A 14565-nucleotide genomic window follows, 5' to 3' on the forward strand; every position below is an offset into this window, starting at 1 on the left:
GTGAACCTATATTCTATCATGCCCTTGTGATTTTATTATTTATAATCATACCATTGTTTTGTTGTTTGCTACTTATGAATTTAAAATGATTCTAATTTCATGTTGTTAGAAATTGATTATGATCTATGTTGTTCATCTTTCTGAAAATAGAAAATGACAAACTTATCAAAGCTTGAGTTTGATGCCCTAGACGTATCGGGAACAAACTACACATCATGGGTCATGGACGTAGAAATAAATCTTGGATCATTGGGTATTCTAGAAACTTTAAAAGAAAACAATACTTGTTCTGATCAAGATAAATTAAAATCAATTGCTTTTATTCGCAAACATATTGATATCACCTTAAAACATATGTATCTCACTATCAAAGATCCACATGTTTTATGGGAAAGTGTCAAGAGTAGATTCGATAATCAAAAGGAAATATTACTCCCAGCTGCGAGGAAAGAATGGAGAAATCTAAGGTTCCAAGACTTTAAAAAGGTAAGTGAATATAGCTCGGCCATGTTCAAGATCCGTTCAAAGCTTCAATTCTGTGGTCAAGAAATAAGTGATGCTGATATGATGGAGAAAACTTTCTCCACGAAGCATTTTGCAAACATAACTATACAAGAATATTTGAGATTGCAGAATTACAAAACTTTTTCAAAACTTTAAACTTATCTCTTAATTGCAGAAGTGAATAAAGAATTACTGATGAAGAATCAAGAATCTCGTCCTACGGGTGCGCTAGCATTTCCTAAAGCTAATGATATTAACAACAACAATAATAATAATAATAATAATAATAATAATAATAATAATAATAATAATAATAATAATAAAAGAAATGCACCTGGACGAGGACGTGGGCGAGGTCGTGGTCATAATGGCCAAAACCATCATCATGGAAATTACCATAACAATAATAAAAATCATAATTATGTTCGAAATCACCCTTATGGTAATGGTCGTGGTGGTGGTCGTGGTCGTAATGGTTACGGTGGTCGTGATCGTGGACAAAGAAATAATAATCCACAAAATTATAAATTTCAACCACCATACAATCCCACAAATCATAATGTTGAAGGAATCTCTTCAAAGAATATTGAAGATTCTTGTTATCGATGTGGTAAAATTGGACATTGGTCTAAAAACTGTCGAACAAATCAATATTCTGTTAATCAATATCAAGAATCCCTAAAGGGAAAAGGAAAAGAGGCAAACCCTGTGGATGACCTTGATACAAAAATCACTGAGCCAACAGGTGACTACTTTAATGAATAAATTTCCTATTATATGTCCATATCAAATAAATGGATGTAGATTTACGATCTATACCATATCTACTTTACTATATGTTTCCTTATTATGTACTTTCGTTTATAACATATTTTGAATGTAATATATTGATGAATTATATACTCATTATTTGTTTCTCATATTTTGAAGTTCATGATGTACACTACTGGAGTGCAAAATCAGTCAAATGGTGGGGATCTTTTGTAGTGACCCGGAATTTTCCATGTTTATATATATATTAAATGAAATTGTTATTTACATGATTAAGTGTTTCCAACATGTTAAGCAATCAAACTTGTTAAGACTTGATTAATTGAAATAGGTTTCATATAGACAATTGACCACCCAAGTTGACCGGTGATTCACGAACGTTAAAACTTGTAAAAACTATACGATGACATATATATGGTTATATATATAGTTAACATGATTTTATTATAAGTATGTATCTCATTAGGTATTTTAACAATGAGTTATATACATAAAAATGAGACTATTAATTTAAGAAACTCGAAAACGATATATATAACGATTATCGTTATAACAACGTCTTACTAGGTACATATGAATCATATTAAGATATTGATACACTTGGTTAATTATGTTAAATGATAAGTAAATATATTATTAAGTGTATTAACAATGAAATACATATGTAAAAATAAGACTACTAACTTAATGATTTCGAAACGAGACATATATGTAACGATTATCGTTGTAACGACATTTAACTCTATATATATCATACTAAGATATATTATATATCATAATATCATGATAATATAACAATTTAACATCTCATTTGTTATAATAAACAATGGATTAACAACATTCAACAAGATCGTTAACCTAAAGGTTTCAAAACAACATTTACATGTAACGACTAACGATGACTTAAAGACTCAGTTAAAATGTATATACATGTAGTGTTTTAATATGTATTCATACACTTTTGAAAGACTTCAAGACACTTATCAAAATAATTCTACTTAACAAAAATGCTTACAATTACATCCTCGTTCAGTTTCATCAACAATTCTACTCGTATGCACCCGTATTCGTACTCGTACAATACACAGCTTTTAGATGTATGTACTATTGGTATATACACTCCAATGATCAGCTCTTAGCAGCCCATGTGAGTCACCTAACACATGTGGGAACCATCATTTGGCAACTAACATGAAATATCTCATAAAATTACAAAAATATGAGTAATCATTCATGACTTATTTACATGAAAACAAAATTACATATCCTTTATATCTAATCCATACACCAACGACCAAAAACACCTACAAACACTTTCATTCTTCAATTTTCTTCATCTAATTGATCTCTCTCAAGTTCTATCTTCAAGTTCTAAGTGTTCTTCATAAATTCCAAAAGTTCTAGTTTCATAAAATCAAGAATACTTCCAAGATTGCAAGTTTACTTCCAAGTTTTCTAAATCCATTCCAAGTAATCATCCAAGATCAAGAAACCTTTGTTACTTACAGTAGGTTATCTTTCTAATACAAGGTAATAATCATATTCAAACTTTAATTCAATTTCTATAACTATAACAATCTTATTTCGAGTGGAAATCTTACTTGAAATTGTTTTCGTGTCATGATTCTGCTTCAAGAACTTTCAAGCCATCCAAGGATCCTTTGAAGCTAGATCTATTTTTTTCATTTCCAGTAGGTTTATCCAAGGAACTTGAGGTAGTAATGATGTTCATAACATCATTCTATTCATACATATAAAGCTATCTTATTTGAAGGTTTAAACTTGTAATCACTAGAATATAGTTTAGTTAATTCTAAACTTGTTCGCAAATAAAAGTTAATCCTTCTAACTTGACTTTTAAAATCAACTAAACACATGTTCTATATCTATATGATATGCTAACTTAATGATTTAAAACCTGGAAACACGAAAAACACCGTAAAACCGGATTTACGCCGTCGTAGTAACACCGCGGGCTGTTTTGGGTTAGTTAATTAAAAACTATGATAAACTTTGATTTAAAAGTTGTTATTCTGAGAAAATGATTTTTATTATGAACATGAAACTATATCCAAAAATTATGGTTAAACTCAAAGTGGAAGTATGTTTTCTAAAATGGTCATCTAGACGTCGTTCTTTCGACTGAAATGACTACCTTTACAAAAACGACTTGTAACTTATTTTTCTGACTATAAACCTATACTTTTTCTGTTTCGATTCATCAAATAGAGTTCAATATGAAACCATAGCAATTTGATTCACTCAAAACGGATTTAAAATGAAGAAGTTATGGGTAAAACAAGATTGGATAATTTTTCTCATTTTAGCTACGTGAAAATTGGTAACAAATCTATTCCAACCATAACTTAATCAACTTGTATTGTATATTATGTAATCTTGAGATATCATAGACACGTATACAATGTTTCGACCTATCATGTCGACACATCTATATATATTTCGGAACAACCATAGACACTCTATATGTGAATGTTGGAGTTAGCTATACAGGGTTGAGGTTGATTCCAAAATATATATAGTTTGAGTTGTGATCAATACTGAGATACGTATACACTGGGTAGTGGATTGATTCAAGATAATATTTATCGATTTATTTCTGTACATCTAACTGTGGACAACTAGTTGTAGGTTACTAACGAGGACAGCTGACTTAATAAACTTAAAACATCAAAATATATTAAAAGTGTTGTAAATATATTTTGAACATACTTTGATATATATGTATATATTGTTATAGGTTCGTGAATCAACCAGTGGCCAAGTCTTACTTCCCGACGAAGTAAAAATATGTGAAAGTGAGTTATAGTCCCACTTTTAAAATCTAATATTTTTGGGATGAGAATACATGCAGGTTTTATAAATGATTTACAAAATAGACACAAGTACGTGAAACTACATTCTATGGTTGAATTATTGAAATCGAATATGCCCATTTTTATTAAGTCTGGTAATCTAAGAATTAGGGAACAGACACCCTAATTGACGCGAATCCTAAAGATAGATCTATTGGGCCTAACAAACCCCATCCAAAGTACCGGATGCTTTAGTACTTCGAAATTTAAATCATATCCGAAGGGTGTCCCGGAATGATGGGGATATTCTTATATATGCATCTTGTTAATGTCGGTTACCAGGTGTTCACCATATGAATGATTTTTATCTCTATGTATGGGATGTATATTGAAATATGAAATCTTGTGGTCTATTGTTACGATTTGATATATATAGGTTAAACCTATAACTCACCAACATTTTTGTTGACGTTTTAAGCATGTTTATTCTCAGGTGATTATTAAGAGCTTCCGCTGTCGCATACTTAAATAAGGACGAGATTTGGAGTCCATGATATTGTGTAAAAACTGCATTCAAGAAACTTATTTTGTTGTAACATATTTGTATTGTAAACCATTATGTAATGGTCGTGTGTAAACAGGATATTTTAGATTATCATTATTTGATAATCTACGTAAAGCTTTTTAAACCTTTATTGATGAAATAAAGGTTATGGTTTGTTTTAAAAATGAATGCAGTCTTTGAAAAACGTCTCATATAGAGGTCAAAATCTCGCAACGAAATCAATTAATATGGAACGTTTTTAATCAATAAGAACGGGACATTTCATCTTTGTATTGCAGACAGTGGTACTACACACCCTATACTCAAATCTAAAAAATATTTCACTGATTTTAAAGCAACGGAAGGAACGTTACATACTATATCGGGTCCTGCGTATTTAATAAAAGGAATGGGAAAGGCAAAATTCATGTTACCAAATGGTACAAATTTTCTGATAAAAAATGCCTTATTTTCTCCCATGTCAAAGAGAAATGTGTTAAGCTTCTCTGACATATACCAAAATGGATCTGATTATCAGCCAGTGACTACAGAAAATGATAAATATTTAAGTATCACTGACAAGAAGCATGTGATTGAAAAACTACCAAGACTTAATTCTGGTTTACATTGTACATATATAAATGTACCAGAAGCACACATGACAGTTAATGAAAAGGCATGTGATCCTATAATGATCAATTTGTGGCATGAAAGATTAGGCCACCCAGGATCAACAATGATGAAAAGAATAATTCAAAATACACATGGACATCCATTGACGGATCAAAAGATCCCTCATGATGCACTTATTCCATGTACATCATGCTCACTTGAAAAATTGATAATAAGACCATCACCTCTTAAGGTTGAAAAAGAATCACCAATGTTTTTTGAAAGAATTCAAGGTGATATATGTGGACCAATTCATCCACCATGTGGACCATTTAGATATTTCATGGTCTTAATAGACGCATCTAGTAGATGGTCTCATGTTTGTCTATTATCAAGTCAAAATGTTGCATTTGTAAAATTTCTTGCTCAAATTATTAAATTGAGAGCACATTTCCCTGATTATACTATTAAAAGGGTGAGATTGGATAATGCTGGTGAGTTTACATCTCAAGCATTTAATGATTTTTGCATGTCTATTGGAATTGTTGTTGAACATCCTGTTGCCCATGTGCATACACAAAATGATTTAGCCGAATCACTAATCAAACGATTGCAGTTAATAGCTAGACCATTGATAATGAGAACAAAACTCCCAGTATCTGTATGGGGTCATGCAATTTTACATGATGCATCATTAATTCGCATTAGACCAAGTGCAAGTCATACATATTCTCCCTTGCAACTTGCTTTTGGCCATTAGCCAAATATTTCCCACCTTAGAACATTTGGTTGTGCAGTTTATGTTCCTATCACACCACCACAACGCACTAAAATGGGTCCTCAAAGAAGGATGAGAATATATGTTGGATATGAAACATCTTCAATCATAAGATATATTGAACCCATGACGGGTGATGTTTTTACAGCACGTTTTGCTGATTGACACTTTAATGAAACATTGTTCCCTAGATTAGGGGGAGAAATAAAAAATAAAGAAAATGATGTTTCATGGTGTGAACCTCAATTAATGTATCTTGATCCTCGTACAAAAGAATGCGAGATCGAAGTTCAAAAAATAATGCATATGCAAGAACTTGCGAATAAATTGCCTGATGCATTTACAGATACAAAAAGAGTGACTAAATCATATATACCAGCAGCAAATGTTCCAGCTCGAATTGAAATTTCAAAAGCTGGCAATAATGTCACTCTTGAGTCTTTGCCACGCCAGAAACGTGAGAGACCAATTGGTTCCAAAGATAAAAATCTTCGAAAAAGAAAATCAACCGATAATGAGGTAAAAGAAAGTGTTCAAGAAGAACCACAAAACAATACTCTTTCTGCAGAGGAGATTGATGATGTCAATACAGAATTCTCAATAAATTATTCACATTCAAAAATATTATGGAACCGAAATGAAATGAAAAATCTTGATGAGAGATTTTCATATAATGTTGCATATGACATGATGATGATGATCCAGAACCAAAATCTGTCATGGAATGTCAAAATAGACATGATTGGGATCATTGAAAAGGAGCAATACGAGCTGAATTTGAATCGCTCAATAAAAGAAAAGTTTTCTGATCTATCATTCTCACACCTAAAGATGTGAAATCTGTGGGATATAGATGGGTTTTTGTGCAAAAAAGAAATGAGAAAAATGAAATTACAAGGTATAAAGCAAGACTTGTAGCTCAAGGTTTTTCTCAAAGACCAGGAATTGATTATGAGGAAACTTATTCTCTTGTTATGGATGCAATTACTTTTAGATACTTAATCAGCCTGGCAGTTTCTAAAAATTTAGAAATGCATCTCATGGATGTTGTAACTGCTTATCTATATGGATCACTTGATAGTGATATATATTTGAAGATACCTGAAGGATTTAAGGTATCATAAGCAACCAGTGCAAAACCCAAAAAAATGTACTCAATCAAGTTACAAAGGTCTTTATATGGGTTGAAACAATCGGGTCGCATGTGGTATAAACGATTAAGTGATTACTTGATAAGCAAATGGTATACCAATAATCTTATTTGCCCATGTGTATTCATTAAGATAACAACATCCGGATATGTGATCATAGCCGTTTATGTTGATGATCTTAACATCATAGGTACAAATAAAGAGATCCATGAAGCCATTCAACTTCTAAAGAAAGAATTTGAAATGAAAGATCTCGAAAAACCAAGTATTGCCTTGGTTTGCAGATTGAGCATATGCCTAATGGTTTACTTGTACATCAAACAACTTATACGGAAAAGATTTTAAAACGTTTTAATATGGACAAGGCAAAACCATTAAGTACTCCTATGGTTGTTAGATCACTTAATGTTGACACTGATCCATTTCGACCATGTGAAGATCATGAAGATATCCTGGGACCAGAAGTACCATATCTTAGTGCAATTGGAGCTCTTATGTATCTTACAAATTGTACAAGACCTGACATTTCTTTTGCAGTTAATTTGTTGGCAAGGTTCAGCTCAGCTCCTACCAAAAGACACTGGAATAGGATCAAACACATATTTCGATACGTTCGAGGAACTACTGATTTAGGATTATTTTATTCTAACAAATCAAAACAAGCTTTGGTTGGTTATGCAGATGCAGGTTATTTATCTGATCCACATAAAGCTAAATCTCAAAATGGATATGTATTTCTAAATGGAGGTACTGCAATATCATGGCGTTCTCAAAAACAAACACTTGTTCCAACATCATCAAATCATGCCGAAGTGATTGCATTACATGAAGATACTCGAGAATGTTTTTGGTTGAGATCAATGACACAACTCATTACTGATTCTTGTGGACTAGAACGCGATAAAAGTCCAACAACTATCTATGAAGATAATACAGCTTGCATAGCACAGATGAAAGAAGGATATATCAAAAGTGACCGAACAAAACACATACCTCCTAGATTCTTCTCATACACTCAAAATCTCATTAAGGACAACCAGATTGAAATGAAATATGTTCAATCCAGCAAAAATTCTGCTGATCTTTTCACCAAAGCACTTTCAACTGCTATTTTTAGAACACACGTTCATAACATTGGCATGAGACATGTTCAAAAGATGTAACAGCTCAACAATGTCTATTTAAGGGGATCCAACTCTATGCTGCACTCTTTTTCCCTTAGCTAAAGCTTTTTCCCACTGGTTTTTCTTTAGCAAGGTTTTTAACGAGGTAGTAATTTATAGTCAATATCCGAGCTAATAAAATTGTCATCCAAGGGGGAGTGTTGTGATAAAGATGGATGACAAACTTTTCTATAATACTGTGCCACCTACTCCTAATTGCAATCACGTACAGTAAATCATGTATTATAAATACCCCATCAAATGTAATCATGTAACACATATAGAATATATTTTCATATATCACCATTTTTTTACTCTCTCTTATTTTAAGTTTATTAGTAGCCTATAGTTAAGAATAAAACCACTAAAGGTAGTTATAAGCCTACTGAATTATAACACGAACCAAACTACTAAAGGTAGTTATAAGCCTACTGAATTATAACATATATAATGTTTTCTTTAGGCAAATGGGTTACCCCCTGTTATTTATGTATCAACTATTATGTCATGTTGATAAGATTGAAAAGTCTACTTTTTATTTTTCTATTTTCTTGCCGGATTAGAATATCTTAACAACCCAAGTGCATTTAAATATCATTCGTATATTACTTACGTAAGGCATCAATAATAATTACAATTTATATATTACGAACAAAAATTTGATGTATTATTCAAGTACATACGTACCTTTGAATATAAGTACATTCGTACCTCTAAATTAAGTAGGGTTTAATAAATATACGAATGTAAGATTAAAAAAAAAAAAAATAGAAGATATTGTCCCAAATATTAGGATAAGAATGGGTCCAAGAGTCGTGTGTACACTTTGGGGTAATTTCATTGTACGTAGTACATTTTATTATAAGCTAGATTTTCTGTATCTCTAAAGGTGCATTTGATAAACCTGAATGATTTAGCGCTAAATTATTTATAATCTGAATGATTCAGAGTCTCTGAATAAATTTAATTCTGAATGAAAATAAACTGTTTGATAATCATTTTAAAAAAACTGTATGAAATGGGTAAAATTACCTTTATTAACGCGTTACACGAATAAAAAATTCAATATACATGTTTGTTAAGTGTTCTCGATATAATTTGAGGAATATACCATAGAAAATTTATGTGCTTAATTGTTAAGAAAATGTTTCAACTCTGAATGGTTTAACACTAAATGTGAAACCATTGAACATCATATGTCATTCATAAGCCACAAACAAACGCACTAAATGTTGAATGGTTCAGCATTCAGCGCTGAATCATTCAATTAAGAGGTAAACAAACTCACCCTAAGACCGATTAAAAATATAACATAACTCGAATTGACCTCATCACAAGTAGATGTTCAAACTTTTCTCATCCGGTAAAACCATGACTCGGAAAGAGTGATCTCAACAAGTGATAACATACCTGGTCCAGGTCTGAATTTTTTGAATCGACTTCCGCATTAGTACGACACTAAATTGATTGTCCTTTAAGACCACTCCTTAATCGGACGTGAAAATGTCTACGAAATGGATTTAGCGGCCGTTAAAATCTTCATATGGCATGGATCCGTGAAAGCTTTTCGTGAATGTGACTCGTGACTCCCCTCACAATGTTAGCAGCAGACGTTAAAGGGAATAGTGCCCCATATGTTTTAGATTTTTTACATTATGTTTTATTGTTGTACATTTTATATTTTGTGGGTATCGTTTAGTTATGGTGATTTGTAATGTTTAGTTATGGGTTAGTAAAAAGGGTTAATGTTCATGTGACGATAAAGGAGAAATTCGGAGAAAAATGATAAAGATAGGGAGTGCTCTAAGGACAATTTTATTATATAAAAGAATCGATATATTAATATAAACAAGCATATCAATACCTACGAGTCTCGTACTTGCATTTTAATGGAGTTTCTTGAGATTTCATCCTTGGATATCTCTATCTCGTGTCCTATAATCAAAACAAACACATTACATGGCTTGATGTAATACTATCTTGGAGTTCTTTAACGGTAGAAATAAGAGAATTATGATAGAAAAAAATGTAATATAAAATATTACTCGTATATATGCATTCTCGAGTTGAAAAGAAAATAAAAGAAATACAAACAAACTAATCAAAATAAACACCATTTTTTAAATGTGAAAAGAGATTTTATATGTAGTAACTTCATTTATTTGATCAAAATTAATGATCTTTTTATGTGAAAAGAGATTTTTACATTGCAACGAAGTAACATAATAAAAGAAAGAAACACTCGATCTCGACTTACAACACAAACAACCAACAAACTAGGAGCTCGAGCAAATCGAAACAATCTGAACAAAAAAGGGCAAGAGGAGCAGCTCCCAAATAGGACAAAGAATGACCCTAATTTAACCATGACCGGCAAATTAAGAGCTATCTCCCGAACAAACAAAACTCTCACCTACGACCGAACCCAAACAAACATGAAAACTAACAAACTACCTAGCCAACAAATCAAATACCATCAAAATTTAAATTCTTACCGCATAAGTGATCGTAAGTGATGATCTATCATTTTTTCGTCTTATTTATGACACTACAAAATGAGTAGTAATATAAATAATGTAAGAAGCAGACATGTTCTTCAATGTGGATACGTTAATTTGTGAATACTAAAAATTTGTGAACTGTGAGAAGAGAATAATGTATATAAAAAGGACAAATTGTTGGCAAATCATTAATTGAATGCTTCATTTCTAGCTAACTTTCGATCTGGGTTCCTGATGGGTCCAAAGTAAGGTGCCGGAACTTTCGATTCGTGTTAACTCATAAGAATAAAATCAGCGTTAAGTTATATAATAACGTACCAGAACTCGGATGGCAACCGCTAATCTAAAACGAATCGATTTTTCAAGCCTTCAATCACCCAACTACCATGAGGTTAATATCAATTGTTTTTTCAATATAAAACGAATCGTTTCATATTGAATTCCGTATAATGAGTAGTAATTGCATTATGTTTTCAATTGGAGGTCATATTTACACCCTAATTTTGATTTTTTTTTTCTTTTCACGAGCCTATATTTTATGCCATATTCACTTTTGCCCTAATTTGAACTCTATTTGCCATTTTTATAAATGTCCTCACTTTTACTTTAAATTATACAGTAGTATTTTATTGATTATGTGGGTAAGCACTACATGATCTTAAACATTACTCCTACATGTAAAAAGTATTTTATTGCTTATGTGGGTAATGTCGTTCCTCCCACTCAAGCTACAAAGTTTTGGATTTACCGTAGTATATAAGAGAGATTATTAAATTGTTATCACGACTTAGGCTAAGTTCCAGAGTTTAATAATAAAGGAAATAAAATAAAGTGAAAGAAAATAAAAGGGGATTGAGTTGTATTCTACCAATTTAAAAGGAAATATTGGAAAGAAAATGCACTAAAATAATTCATCCCATTCATTTCGTTTCCTCTATCTTAAAACTCAGGAACACCAATTATTTTTAATTTTCATTCACTTCCATTATTTTCCCTCCAAAACAAAAATTGAGAACGGACTCTTAAAGCATCGGGAGTGATGACACTGTTGAAAAATTAGTTTTGATGTGTGAATTAAATTTGATGTTAAAAAGTAAGTTTGAAGGTTGCAATTATTGTGACTCTTTATATCTTTAACTTGTCAATAATAATGACATTTTATTGTCATTAAGTCACCATCCTTTTATTTTCTCCCATGACATATAACAAGAGATGTAGTCTCTAGTTGAAGCAGTAGAAAAAATGGCTCGTGAAAAACACATACATATATACAACTTTACATAAGCTTTTGTAAGTACAGTGTTCATCTTTTTGGACAAGCAAAGTGTGTAGCTTATGAAGAACAATATAGACAATTTTTTCAGGCAAGTGTTCAAGTCCGGCAGTACGCTGCTTCGGACCGGTGTACCCTGGGAACATGCGAAGAATCTGTTTAAGGAAATTGTATCAAACACAAGCCCGGTTCAACCCTTCAATTCGATTTCAGAATCAACGATCCAACCTATGTTCATGTTTAATCGTTAATCTTTCAAATCTTAATCTGATTATTTGTTTTGTTCATACATTATAACATGATAATTGTGCATATGTTGTGATATATTCATATATTAATTTCAGTTTCGTATACTATATTTCTACAAACTTAAACAGATTCTTCGTCTAAGTTGATTCTCAACATTTTTTTAAGCAATAAACTTCTCAATTACTTCATCTTTACTTTTCAACAAGTAAACATAACAATACTTCGTGCTATCATCGATAAACGAAATAAAGTACTTGTTACCATTCCTCATTGGAATGAATTTCAAATCACACACATCGGTGTGGACCATATCAAGAGGTTTGGTTATTCCTTCAACCGAAAATGATCTCGTTAATTTGGCTTCAACACAAGTTTCACATTTATAGGGCACAACCATTTTAAATATATATTCACTCTTGGTCAACATGACCTTTTGAACATACTTTCAAATTTTATTTTATATTTAAACGTCAAACTTGTTCAACAAACATTCGGACACCAGATTCCTTACGAATCTCAGGAACATACAACACATTATTCAATGTAAGTTCCTATCCAGAAGTCAATTTTTCCAGGATCATCACTCTGAAATAAAAACTAAAATAAACTGTTTTAGCAAAACAGAAAATTGCAGTCAGCAAATACCACGCGAACTGAACTAATTTAGATTTTCAACCCAAATAAAGTTTTATTTTACCGTGAAAAAACCGAGTTAAACCAAGCATGTTTCAACTCAACTAGGTTAAACCAATCAGGTTTCAACCAAATAGGTAAACCAAGTAGGTTTCAACCTAAACGGGTAAACCGAACATGTTTAAAGCCAATCACGTAAACTAAACACGTTTTAACGCAAAAATGTTTCAAACAAACGGTTTAACTATAATCTTTAATACAAACGGTTAAACTAAATCTTTAACACAAACGAATAAATTAATCCGTTTAACACAAATGGTTAAACCAAACAGGTTTAAAACAAGTCCAACAACAGTCCGGAAACATTTCGAAAAAACCTAATGAAAATCAGGTTCGAAAACAGTCCGAAAACTGTCCGAATACACGTTATATAACGAACTGACCATGTCATTCATGACATAGTTCTAGCACAAGGAATCCGATTGATTCCAAGCTTGAACCCGCACTCACAAATTGAGCATCATGTTCCCTTCAGCAATGTGAGAAGTGGTTCAATCAAGAACCTCGTAAGGTTCAGCGTGCTTAGATAAAAGAACATCTTTTTCTATCAACACTTAAAGTTTACACAAGTGAACTTCTCAGGTCTTTCAGCCTGAGTAAGAACCGCATTATGATCCCATCATCAACTTAGAAAGCGGTTCAGTCAAGAACTCCGTAAGGTTCATCGTGGTCAGATAAAAGAACATCTTTTATTGCCAACGCTTAAAGTTCACACACAGGAACTTCTCAGGTTTTCTAGCCTGAGTAAGAACCACATTCAGAAGCAGTTTTAGTCAAGAACCTCGCAAGGTTCAACGTGGTTAGGCAAAAGAACATCTTTTGCTGCCAACGTTTAAAGTTTACACAAGTGAACTTTTCTGGTTTCTCAACATGAGAGAACTGCATACACATGCTCGATTCACACAAGTGTACCACATAATCTATACATTAATGCATACAATGATTTTAAAACAATTATTCCATATATCAGTCCATCGGTATAGGGTAGCAAATCTACATAAATTAGTACTCATGTGGTATACATAAATAAATCATCACAACATACGTGTATTCGTCGAGAAATACAAGATAATAAATCAATATCTAAAATAGATCAAAGGTAGATGAATACGCGTTCATCAACGTGCTTATATTAATTTCAAAGGATCTACTAATTTATTCCGATCTATACAGTCATAAAACATTATAATTTTTTTAAGGCATAACACACTATAATTGTCTTTTTATATAGATCAAAAGCACGCTCGCGTTCAAGTTAATATGTGAACAAGATGTATCAGTTTATAGCACCATTGATTACATCATGTTGGTTGAATATAGGTTAATACACTAAACGATAAACTTAAGTATGATTAACCAAAGTGTAATTAACCAAAGAATATGTTTTGATGATGACACACACATACGCATAAGTGATGACTGACATCTTAACATAAAACACGCAAGGTCACTAATCCATACTTTATCTTGCAAACGACCAAGTCAAACATAGGTTAAAGAATGAAATTAAAAG

Source organism: Rutidosis leptorrhynchoides, chromosome 7, assembly GCF_046630445.1.
Source record: "Rutidosis leptorrhynchoides isolate AG116_Rl617_1_P2 chromosome 7, CSIRO_AGI_Rlap_v1, whole genome shotgun sequence".
Classification (NCBI taxonomy): Eukaryota; Viridiplantae; Streptophyta; class Magnoliopsida; order Asterales; family Asteraceae; genus Rutidosis; species Rutidosis leptorrhynchoides.